Here is a 10,177-nt window from a genome sequence, read left to right as displayed (position 1 = left end):
ATCCCAATAGAGTAAATTAGGAACAGAGGGGTTCGCGACTCAGTTTAAACCACAAGATTCAGTATCGTAGTAAGAAAACATTTATTAGCTTACCTAAAAACATTATTCATTCATCCATTCAATTGTATTTATTGAGCACTTATTGTGTGCAGAGCACCGTACTAAGCGCTTGGGAAGTACAAGTCGGCAACATATAGAGATGGTCCCTACACAACAACGGGCTCACAGTCTAGAAGGGGGAAACAGACAACAAAACAAAACATATAGACAGGTGACAAAACATGTAGACAGGACATGTAGACAGATAGTAAAGGATCTGGCTTCTGTTAAGCCCTTAACCCAAGGGCGATGAGATTTCTGACACTATTTAAGCCCTCAACCCAGGGATATCAAGAATTTCCTACCATGGGATGATCAGTCCCATTTGGTGTTTGAATCTTTAATGTGTCCCCCGGCCAAGAGGTCTTCTGCCCGGGCTGTCTCGGTTGTCCTTTTCCATAACAGCAAGCAGCCGAGACAAGCGTTTTCCCTTGACCTTAATACTAAACTTGTTGATCGTTTCATCGAGCCCTTTCCCCTTAATGGTCCTAATTTACCAATTACAGTCCCACTGTCTTTTGCTCTTCAAAAACATCCCACCTGGACCCCCGTGGGTGTATCAATATTTCGGTCTTCTCTGGGAGCCGATCGATCTGGCTCACCTGAGATCGCAGGAAGCGGTACGCCGAAGGGCATTACATTTAACACGGTGTTTGGCGAAGTGCAAACTGCACGCTTCAGGTGTCTTGATGTAAATTATTTTTAATCAGGATGGGTTCCTGTTGAACAATGAAGTGTTTCTTTGGGGGCAAATTAAAGCTGTATGTTGACTGATTAAGATTTGGTGGATTGATCGGGATAGAGAGGGGTGTCCTGAGGATTGGACTTGGAGGAAAATACCAAAAGAGATTAAACAGAGATAAAAAGAGATGAAAGGAGACAAAGGGTGAGTAGAGTGAGTATAATCAATCAATCAATGAATCAATTGTATTTATTGAATGCTGACTGCGTGCAGAACACCGTACTAAGTGCTGGAAAGAGTAGAATATAACAGAGTTGGTAGGTACATTCCCTGCCTACAATGAGCTTACAGTCTAGAGGGGGTGACATTAGACAAGCAAAGTGTGGGGGCTACAGACACAACTCACTAACAGTCCCTGAACTTCCTCATCATGATAATGATGAAAATGGAGGATAAAAGTAATGATATTTATTCGTGCAGACCATTCATTCATTCAATCGTATTTATTCATTCATTCATTCAATCGTATTTACTGAGTGCTTACTGTGTGCAGAGCACTGCACTAGGCGCTTGGGAAGTACAAGTTGGCAACATATACAGATGGTCCCTACCCAACAGTGGGCTCACAGTCTAGATCTCTCCACCGAGGGGCCGCAAACTGGCACAGACCATCATCCCAGATGAAGACCTGTCCAAGGACCCTGAGATCTCTCTGCCGAGGTGCCACAAACCAGCATGGGCCATCAGTCAGTCAGTGTGTCCTATTTATTGAGCACTTAGTGTGTGCACAGCACTGTACTAAGCACTTGAGAAAGTTCAATATCACAGTAAACGGGCATATTCCCTGCCCACAACGAGCTTACAGTCTAGAGGGGAGACTGACATTAATATAACTAAATTATAGATATGTATGTAAGTTCTGTGGGGCAGGGAGGAGGGATGAATAAAGAGAGCAAGTTATGGTGATGCAGAAGGGAGTTAAAAGGAAAAGAGGGCTTAGTTAGGGAAGGCCTCTTGAAGGAGATGTGCTTTCAGTAAGGCTTTGAAGGAGAGGAGAGTAATTATCTGACAGATATGAGGAGGGAGGGCATTCCAGGCCAGAGGCAGGATGAGGACAAGAGGTCAGTGGGGAGATAGATGAGATCGAGGTACAGTGAGAAGGATAGCATTAGAGGAGCTAAGTTTGTGGGCTGGGTTGTAGTAGGAGAGTAGCGAGGAGAGGTAGGAGGGGACAAGGTGATTGAGTGCTTCAAAGCCAGTGGTATGGAGTTTCTGTTTGATGTGGAGGAGGACGGGCAACCACTGGAGATTCTTGAGGAATAGGGAAACATGGCCTGAACTCTTTTGTAGAAAATTATTCCAGGTGGCAGAATGAAGTAAGGACTGGAGTGGGTAGAAACAGGAGGCTGGGAGATCAGCAAATAGGCTGATACAATAATCAAGAAGGGGTAGGGTAAGTGTAGTAGCAGTTTGGATGGACAGGAAAGGGCAGATTTTAGCAGTGTTGTGAAAGTCAAACTGATAGAATTTAGTGATGGATTGAATATGTGGGTTGAAATTAGAGAGAGGAATCTAGGATAGCTCCAAGGTTATGGGCTCATGAGACAGAAAGGATGGTGGTGTCATCTACAGTGATGGGAAAATCAGGGAGAGGAGAGGGTTTAGGTGGGAAGATAAGGAGTTCTGTTTTAGACATGTTAAGTTTGAGGTAACAGGAGGACATCCAAGTAGAGATGTCTTAAAGGCAGGAGGAAGGCAGGAGGAGCCTGAAATGGAGACTGGGAATGAATGGACAGAGAAATTGGAGGAGAACAAGGAGAGGGCACTGTCAGTGAAGCCAAGGCTGGATAAAGTTTCAAGGGGAAGGGGTTTGTCAACAGTGTCAAAGGCAGCTGAGTGGACAAGGAGGATTTCGATTCAGTAGAGGCTGTCGGATTTGGCAAGAAGAAGATCATTTGTGACCTTTGAGAGGGTGGTTTCTGAGGAGTGAAGGGGACAAAAGCCAGATTGGAGGGGGTCAAGGAAAGAATTGGAGGAGAGGAACTTGAGACAGCAGATGTAGACAACTCGCTCAAGGAGTTTGGAGAGGAAAAGTAGGAGAGAGATGGGACGATAACTGGAGGGGGCCATGGGGTCAAGGGAGGGTTTTTTTAGGATGGAGGGACATGGGCATGTTTGAAAGCAGTGGGGGAGAAGCTGTTGAAGAGCAAACAGTTAAAGATGGCAGTTAGGGAGGGAAAGGAGGGGGCCAAGTGTTTTGATAAGGTGCGAAGGAATGGCGTGGGACACTCAGGTGTAGGGGGTGGATTTTGAAAGAAGACAGGAGATCTCCTCTAGAGATGCTGCTGGGAAAGATGGGAGAGTTGAAGAAAGGGCAAGAGTGGGGAGGAACTGGGGAGGGTCAGGGGAGATTTTGGGGAAATTGTGCCTGATAGTATCAATTTTCTTAACAAATTAGGTGGCCAGGCCATTAGGGGCAAGGGTTGGAGGGGCAGAGGATTAAACATCTGGAACTGGTGAGGGCAATGGGCATGGGGGTCAATAAGGATGAAGAAATAATTTTGCCCAGGCAGCAGAGAGGGCAAAGTTAAAGCACCCAAGGATAAACTTGAAGTGGGCTAAGTTAGCCTGATTTCTAGATTTCTGCCAGCAGCACTCTGCGGCTCATACACAAGAGCGAAGGAGGCAGATGGTGGAAGTGATCCAGAGCTGTGAATTAGTGGTACGAGATAGACGAAGGGATAGAGGAGTGAGTGAGGTGAGTTCAGTAGAGAGGATGGTATTGAGAGCATCAGTTTGGTCATCCAGGGAGGGTAGTTTGGGTATGGAGGCTAAAATGGGGCATGATGACTTGAAAAAATTGGATGGGGTCAAAAGATCAGAGGTCTCGGTAGGTTAACAGCACAGATTTGTGGGGAGGGGTTGTAGGGGAGAGAAAGCAGATGAAGAGGTTGTGATCAGATAGAGGGTTTTCAGGGTTGGTGGGAGTAGAGATTATGCAGTGGCTAGAGGACGAGTGTGTGTCCAACTTGATGGGTGGGTGAGGTGGAGAGGAGCAATAGGTCAGTGGAGTTGAGGAGTGATAGAAAGCGGGCAGCAAAAGGGTCATCAGGACATCTGTGTGGATATCAGAGTTGCCAAGGATCAATGTAGGGATGGAGAAAGAGAGAGGGAGCGTGAGAAGTCCTGGGATTAGAATAGTTAGGGTATTTGTTAAGTGCTTAGTATGTGTCAGGCACTGTACTGAGCGCTGGCGTAGATACAAGCAAATCGGGCTGGACATGGTCCCTGTCCCACGTGGGGCTCGCATTCTCAATCCCCATTTTAGAGGTGAGGTAGCTGAGGTAGAGAGAAGTGAAGTGGCTTACCCAAGGTCACACGGCAGAGAAGTGGCAGAGACAGGCTTAGAACCCCTGTCCTCTGACTCCCAATTTTTTATTGGTATTTTTTGTGCTTATGTCCTCCCTATAACTTTCCCATCACTGTAGATGGCACCACCACCCTTCCTGGATCACAAGCCCATAAGGAGTCAAGGATAATGCCAAGGTTACAGGCTTGTGAGACAGGAAGGGTGGTGGTCCAACCCGATTTGCTTTTATCTACCCCAGTGCTCAGTACAGTGCCTGACACATACTAAACACTTAACAAATACCCTAACTATTCTAAATACTGTTGGTTCCATCTTTCCTACCTTTTATAATGGCATTTATTAAGCACTCACTATGTGCAAAGCACTGTTCTAAGCGCTTTACAAGGTTATCAGGTTGTCCCACGGGGGGCTCACAGTCTTCATCCCCATTTTACAGATGAGGTAACTGAGGCCTAGAGAAGTTAAGTGACTTGCCCAAAGTCACACAACTGACAAGTGGCGGAGCCGGGATTTGAACCCATGACCTCTGACTCCAAAGCCCATGCTCTTTCCACTGAGCCACACTGCTTCTCCAAACCCGTTGAGCGAGTTGTCTTCATATGCCATCTCAAATTCCTGCTTCTGCGGTCTGAGGAGAGGCCTTTTAAAACTTTGATTTATTGTGGAAGAGGTATATTGTACTTTATCAATCAGTCAGTGGTACTTTAGGAGTTGCAGAGGTTGAGAAGCAGCATGGCCTAATGGCTAGAGCACGGGCCTGGGACTCAGAAAGACCTGGGTTCTAATCCCAGGTCCGCCACTTGTCTGCTGTGTGACCTTGGGCAAGTCGCTTCGCTTCTCTGTGTTTCAGGTACCTCATCTGTAAAATGGGGATCAAGACCGTGAGCCCCATGTGGAACAGGGACTGTGTCCACCCAAATTTGCTTGTATCCACCCCAGTGCTAGTACAGTGCCTGGCACATAGTAAGCACTTAACAAATACCATCATCATCATCATCATCATCATCAATGTTTTACTTAAGACAAAGGAGAAATTGGCTGAGGCAGAATGAGCAAAGACAGGCCTGGAATACCATCAGTTATTGCTTGGATGTGCTCCCCTCTTCTTCTTCCTTCTCTCTTTTCTCCCCCAACTTTGAACAGTGTCAGCGCTTAGAACAGTGCTTGGCACATAGTAAGCACTTAACAAATACCATCATTATTGTTATTTTTTTAGCATCCAACTCTCCAAGCACCTTTCTGTCCCTGCTTGTACATATCTATTCTATTTATTGTATTTTGTTAATATGTTTTGCCTTGTTCTCTGTCTCCCCACTTCTAGACTGTGAGCCCACTGTTGGGTAGGGACCGTCTCTATATGTTGCCAACTTGTACTTCCCAAGCGCTTAGTACAGTGCTCTGCACACAGTAATCAATCAATCAATCAATCGTATTTATTGAGCGCTTACTATGTGCAGAGCACTGTACTAAGCGCTTGGGAAGTACAAATTGGCATCACATAGAGACAGTCCCTACCCAACAGTGGGCTCACAGTCTAAAAGGGGGAGACAGAGAACAGAACCAAACATACCAACAAAATAAAATAAGTAGGATAGAAGTGTACAAGTAAAATAAATAAATAAATAAATAAATAGAGTAATAAATATGTACAACCATATATACATATATACAGATGCTGTGGGGAAGGGAAGGAGGTAAGACGGGGGGATGGAGAGGGGGACGAGGGGGAGAGGAAAGAAGGGGCTCAGTCTGGGAAGGCCTCCTGGAGGAGGTGAGCTCTCAGCAGGGCCTTGAAGGGAGGAAGAGAGCTAGCGCGGCGGATGGGCAGAGGGAGGGCATTCCAGGCCCGGGGGATGACGTGGGCCGGGGGTCGATGGCGGGACAGGCGAGAGCGAGGTACAGTGAGGAGATTAGTGGTGGAGGAGCGGAGGGTGCGGGCTGGGCAGTAGAAGGAGAGAAGGGAGGTGAGGTAGGAGGGGGCGAGGTGATGGAGAGCCTTGAAGCCCAGGGTGAGGAGTTTCTGCTTGATGCGCAGATTGATCGGTAGCCATTGGAGGTTTTTGAGGAGGGGAGTAATATGTCCAGAGCGTTTCTGGACAAAGATAATCCGGGCAGCAGCATGAAGTATGGATTGAAGTGGAGAGAGACACGAGGATGGGAGATCAGAGAGAAGGCTAGTGCAGTAGTCCAGACGGGATAGGATGAGAGCTTGAATTAGCAGGGTAGCGGTTTGGATGGAGAGGAAAGGGCGGATCTTGGCAATGTTGCGGAGCTGAGACCGGCAGGTTTTGGTGACGGCTTGGATGTGAGGGGTGAATGAGAGAGCGGAGTCGAGGATGACACCAAGGTTGCGGGCTTGTGAGACGGGAAGGATGGTAGTGCCGTCAACAGAGATGGGAAAGTCAGGGAGAGGACAAGGTTTGGGAGGGAAGACAAGGAGCTCAGTCTTCGACATGTTGAGCTTTAGGTGGCGGGCAGACATCCAGATGGAGATGTCCTGAAGGCAGGAGGAGATGCGAGCCTGGAGGGAGGGGGGAGAGAGCAGGGGCAGAGATGTAGATCTGGGTGTCATCAGCGTAGAGATGATAGTTGAAGCCGTGGGAGCGAATGAGGTCACCAAGGGAGTGAGTGTATATTGAGAACAGAAGGGGACCAAGCACTGAACCTTGGGGAACCCCCACAGTAAGAGGATGGGAGGGGGAGGAGGAGCCTGCAAAAGAGACTGAGAAAGAACGACCGGAGAGATAAGAGGAGAACCAGGAGAGGACGGAGTCTGTGAAGCCAAGGTCAGATAACGTGTTGAGGAGAAGGGGGTGGTCCACAGTGTCGAAGGCAGCTGAGAGGTCGAGGAGGATTAGGACAGAGTATGAGCCGTTGGATTTGGCAAGCAGGAGGTCATTGGTGACCTTTGAGAGCGCAGTTTCCGTGGAATGAAGGGGACGGAAGCCAGACTGGAGGGGGGGTCGAGGAGAGAGTTGTTGTTGAGGAATTTGATTGATTGATTGATTGTCTGTAAGTCTGTATTACATCTGTATACAGATGATTGTCTGTATTAATGTCTGTCTTCCCCCCTCTATAGCCTGTGAGCTCATTGTGGGCAGGGAATAATAATAATAATAATGATGGCATTTATTAAGCGCTTACCATTTGCAAAGCACTGTTCTAAGCGCTGGGGAGGTTTCAAGGTGATCAGGTTGTCCCACGTGGGGCTCACAGTCTTAATCCCCATTTTACAGATGAGGGAACTGAGGCACAGAGAAGTTAAGTGACTTGCCCCAAGTCACGTAGCTGACAATTGGAGGAGCCCCCTGAGCCCCCTCCTTCCTCTCCCCCTCCTTCCCCTCCCCACGGCACCTGTATATATGCATATATGATTGTACGTATTTATTACTCTATTTTATTTGTACATATTTATTCTATTTATTTTATTTTGTTAATATGTCTTGTTTTGCTCTCTGTCTCCCCCTTCTAGACTGTGAGCCCGCTGGTGGGTAGGGACCGTCTCTAGATGTTGCCAACTTGTACTTCCCAAGTGCTTAGTACAGTGCTCTGCACACAGTAAGTGCTCAATAAATACGATTGAATGAATGAATGAATGAATGAATAAATGAAAAGAACCTCAGCCCTCTCCTGGGGCCTAACGACCAGGAACATGGACAACCCCTCTCCCATCCCGGCACCTTTCTGCCCCACATCCCTCCCAGGGGGTAACTGAGGCTCGACCCCTCCCCACTAGCAGGTCAGCTGGGAGGGAATTAATGGAGCCCGTGCTGCTGAGCTGGGGAAACGTTAACCGATTCTCTTGATGACCTCCGGTTCAGGTACAGCTTTATCATTAATTGGACATTCCGTTTAAATGTTCCTTGCATGAAGGAGCAAAGGAAGGGCAAAGTTCTGTTTTAACATCGTTTTCTGGAATTTGCTCATCCCTGGATTTTTCTTCCTCCAGTTCGGGGCACCGTGAGGCCTCTCCCAGGACCAACTAATTACTGGTTAGAAACTCTGTGGGATTGGGGGTGAGGCAGGGAAGAGCCTGATATGGGGTGAAGTGGGGAAGGGAGCAGGGAGAGCGAGAGGGCGTCTGCTGTTGGAAAGCAGAGAAGCCAGAAGGCAAAATAATCAATGGGAGCCACTAGAGAAGCAACGGGGCCTAGTGGATAGAGCCTGGGCCTGGACGTGAGTTCTAATTCCACTCCACCACTCATCTGCTGTGTGACTCGGGCAAGTTACTTCACTTCTCTGGGCCTCAGTTCCCTCATCTGTAAAGTGGGGATTAAGACTGTGTACCCCATGAGGGACAGGAACCATGTCCAACCCAATTTACTTGAATCCTCCTCAGTACCTAGCACATAGTAAGCGCTTAACAAATACCACAAATATTATTATTATTATCTTGGCTCTACCATTTGTCTGCTGAGTGACCTTGGGCAAGTCATTTAATTTATCTGAGCCCCAGTTACTTTGCACACAGTAAGCGCTTAATAAATGCCATCATTTTTTTTTTACCTCATCTGTTAAATGGGGATTGAGACTGTGAGCCCTGTGTGGGACAGGGACTATGTCCAACTTGATTAGCTTATATCTACCTCAGTGCTTAGTACAGTGCCTAGCACAATAGTAAGCACTTAACAAATACAATTAAAAAAATATGTCTGAGGAGGGGAGTGATGTGCTCTGTAAGACTCCGACAGACTGAAAATCACAGAAATGCATAAGGAAGATTTGGAGAAGCAGTGTGACCTAGTGGATCCCATGCTCATTGTGAGCGGGGAAGATTTCTACCAACTCCGTTGTATTGTACTTTCCCAAGCTGTTAATGCAGTGCTCTGTCTGCACACAGTAAGTGCTCAATACACTAATTAACAGTGGTACTTGTTAAGTGCTCATTATGTGCCAAGCCCTGTTCTAAGTACTGGGATAGATACAAGGTAATCAGATTGGACAAAGTCTCTTTCCCATATGGGGCTCACACTCTTAATCCCCATTTTACACTGGTACTTGTTAAGTGCTCATTATGTGCCAAGCCCTGTTCTAAACACTGGGATAGATACAAGGTAATCAGATTGGACACAGTCCCTTTCCCATATGGGGCTCACACTCTTAATCCCCATTTTACAGTGGTACTTGTTAAGTGCTCATCATGTGCCAAGCCCTGTTCTAAGCACTGGGATAGATACAAGGTAATCAGATTGGACACAGTCCCTTTCCCATATGGGGCTCACACTCTTAATCCCCATTTTACAGATGAGATCACTGAGGCCCAGAAAAGTGAAGTGAATTGCCCAAGGTCACACAGCAGACATGTGGCGGAGGTGGGATTAGAACCCAGGTCCTTCTGACTCCCAAGCACGTGCTCTATCTGCTAAGCCACAGTGCTCGATTGATGATTGATTGATCCATTACATTATCATCCTTGGCATTTAATAATAATAATAATGATGATGATGATGATGGTATTTGTTAACTGCTTACTATGTGCTAAGCACTGTTCTAAGCACTGGGGTAGATACAAGGTAGCCAGGGTGTCCCACATGGGGCTCACAGTCATAATCCCCATTTTACAAATGAGGTAACTGAGGCCCAGACAAGTTAAGTGACTTGCCCAAGTCACACACCTGATAAATGGCAGAGCAGGGATTAGAACTCAGGACCTCTGACTCCCAGGGCCATGGTCTATTCACTAGGCCATGCTGCTTCTTTATTGAGCAGAGCAGTATGACTAGGCCCTGGAGATGGTAATAATGATGGCATTTACTAAGCGCTTACTATGTGCAAAGCACCATTCTAAGCACTGGGGAGGTTACAAGGTGATCAGGTTGTTCCAGGGGGGACTCACGGTCTTAATCCCCATTTTACAGATGAGGGAACTGAGGCCCAGAGAAGTTAAGTGACTTGCCCAAAGTCACACAGCTGACTACTGGAGGAGTCGGGATGGTATAGAAGATGGTATAGAAGTGTAGGAATATCCAGGGAAATGGGAAGTTGGTAACAAGAAGCACAACACCAGCCCCCTAGAAAGATGGAAT

Source organism: Tachyglossus aculeatus, chromosome 22 (assembly GCF_015852505.1).
Source record: "Tachyglossus aculeatus isolate mTacAcu1 chromosome 22, mTacAcu1.pri, whole genome shotgun sequence".
Lineage (NCBI taxonomy): Eukaryota > Metazoa > Chordata > Mammalia > Monotremata > Tachyglossidae > Tachyglossus > Tachyglossus aculeatus.
The sequence above is the reverse complement of the archived record's forward strand: the minus strand, read 5'-3'. Positions refer to the sequence as shown.